This window comes from Octodon degus, unplaced genomic scaffold (assembly GCF_000260255.1).
Source record: "Octodon degus isolate 3935 unplaced genomic scaffold, OctDeg1.0 scaffold00089, whole genome shotgun sequence".
Classification (NCBI taxonomy): domain Eukaryota; kingdom Metazoa; phylum Chordata; class Mammalia; order Rodentia; family Octodontidae; genus Octodon; species Octodon degus.
In genome coordinates this window covers 10,470,956-10,473,230 of record NW_004524665.1, presented here as the reverse complement: position 1 = coordinate 10,473,230, position 2,275 = coordinate 10,470,956, and the positions used below count along the sequence as shown (strand labels likewise).

At 56.0% G+C, this 2,275-nt stretch overlaps 1 protein-coding gene across 2 annotated transcripts in view; it reads left to right on the top strand.

The window, feature by feature from the left end:
* The first annotated feature begins 2,096 nt into the window (after positions 1–2,096).
* Stk25 (serine/threonine kinase 25) overlaps positions 2,097–2,275 on the top strand; it is an 11,407-nt gene continuing 11,228 nt past the window's right edge. Inside the window, exon 1 of one of the 2 annotated variants that reach the window (XM_023722129.1) lies at positions 2,097–2,232. The gene's annotated coding sequence lies outside the window, so the exon portion shown is untranslated. The remainder of the gene's footprint in view (positions 2,233–2,275) is intronic. The other variant, XM_004637370.2, reaches the window with a different exon arrangement.

Genomic DNA, 2,275 nt, shown 5'->3' with positions numbered 1-2,275 from the left:
ATAATAATAATAACAACAGCAGTTTATACTGATGCTGGAACTTGTCAGACTCAAGCATCCTAGTGCCTCAGCCTCTTCAGTAGCTGGGACTAGACGACATACTTCCAAGAGCTGGCCACTTCTGTTAGAAGTCTTTCCCAAGTGCCCAGTAACCCACAGCTATCTTTTAAATCTAAGAATCAGACAAGTAGCAGAAATGGAACTCGCAGCCAAGAACAAAGACCTGCCCGATGCTCAGCTGAAAGTCCTAGTAGAGGGAGCTTGGCCTTTTTCTGAGGCATTCCATACCTCTGGGATGCTGCTTACCCCTTGCTCGAGCCTAGTGTGCTCCTCACATTCTGGGGCTCTGTACTCAGCAAGGGATCTGGAGGCTTCCTTGTTCCACTGTCACCAAGCTTTTCTTGTGGACATTTGTGGTCCTCACTCAGCCCTGGGCACCCACTCTTCACTCTGCAACAATCCCAAGGGCCTAATCCACCATCTCGGGCTTGCACGGAGCCTAGACCTGCCTCAGGCCATGCCAGTAGACCTCATCTGTCTCTAAGTTTTATTTCCTGGCAAACAGCAGACTGCCTGTGACCTGCAGTGCTTCAGGACGGGCATTACCCTGGAGCATGTGGCCATCACCCAGGATGCCCTGCAGTAGAGTATGCCGTGGGGGTCAGTGGGTGCATAGAACCTGGAAACGCTGTGTTCGCACAGTGGCCTTGGGTGGACCCCACCCTCTAAAAGTGTCCTCTATGAGTTAAGTGCAGCTAAATGCCCAGCCTGACTTGAAGGACAGCTGAAGAGTCCAAGTGACTCAACCTGAGGGTTCTCTACCCAAGGTCAAAGCTTGACAATAAACAGTCGCCCTAGCAATTCAAGGTCAGTCTCTGCCAACCATGAGAACAGCAATTTTCAGAGTACCTGGGAAGGGTCAGGCCCTTCATACACTTCATTATTCTTAATGATCCACGAGGAAAGTACTGTCTTCATATTCCCAAAGAGAAGCCACAGAAAAACTAAGACTAAAAGATAGAATTGTTGACTAGGTATGGTGGTACAATGTGCCTGTAATCCCAGCATTAAGGAGGCTGAGGCGGGAGGATCTCAGGTCACCTGGGCTACGTGTCTTGTTCAAGGCCAGCTTTATTTAACAAGATCCTGTCTGAAAAAACAAAAAGACCACCAAATTAGCAACCTCTGGCAATGTACACTATTTAAAATAAATCTTTTATTTGGTACAGTGTCTTGCTATGCAGCTCAGACTCAGTGATTCTCCTGTCTCAGCCTCCCTAGTACTGGGGTTACAGGGGTGTGCCACTGCACCTGGTTTTGGTGGCCAGCATGGTGTATCCGGTTCTGGGGCAGGCATGGCATGAGGTACTGGGAATCGAACCCAGGCCCTTGAGCCTAGACCACCGAGCTATCTCCCCAGCCCAGCAGTGTACACTTGTAATCTCAGCATACTAGGAGGCTGAGGCATGGGGCATAGCGTGTGCAATTTAGCATGCATGACATGGTCAAAAAAAAAAAAAAAAAAAGCCTGAGCTATGACTTAACTCCAAAGCCCTGGGCTCAGAACCACAAAACAAAACAAGACTTCCCAACCACCAAGTCAACGAAATGTTAGGTTGGATGAGATGGAGAGCCAGGGTCACGGGCCACGATGGCTCACAGCCAAAGAGGTCCCCCAAGCGGCCAGTGGAAAAATAAGCCAGGTGTGGAGAGGAAGGCCCGAGCACTCCAGGAAGAGGGCCGGGGTCTCCTCGCGGACACGCGCGGACCTGCCCTTCCCCGCCGGGCTCTGGCTCGGCCTCCCGCGCAGGCCGGACTCCCGCCTCTTTCCGGCCGGGGGCGACCGAGGGACACGTGAGTCTCCACCGCAAGCCCGGGCCCCATCACCACGCGTGTATTTCCAGGCCGGGAAGCTGAGGCGGAGCGCCGACACCGAACCTGCGAGCATACCAGGCCCGCGCGTTTGGAGACGCAGCGTGCGCGTGCTCCCGCCCCGCCTCGCGACCCGCCCCGGACAGAAGGCGGCGACCGCGGGACCCGCGGCGGCTTCGAGAGGCCTGCCGGGAGTTGTAGTCCCCGGCCCGTGGACTCGGAGTCCCAGAGGGCCGCGCGCCGGCCACGACGCTCCCTCTCGGGTTGGGTTGCCAGGGCGCGCTGGGCGGCTCGAGCTGCGGGTGGGAGCCTGCTGGTGCTGAGGAGCGGGCCGGAAGGCGGGGATGGAGCCGCCCGGAGGTGGGCGCGCCGCGGCGGCCGGGCGAGGTCTGGGCGCGGGCCC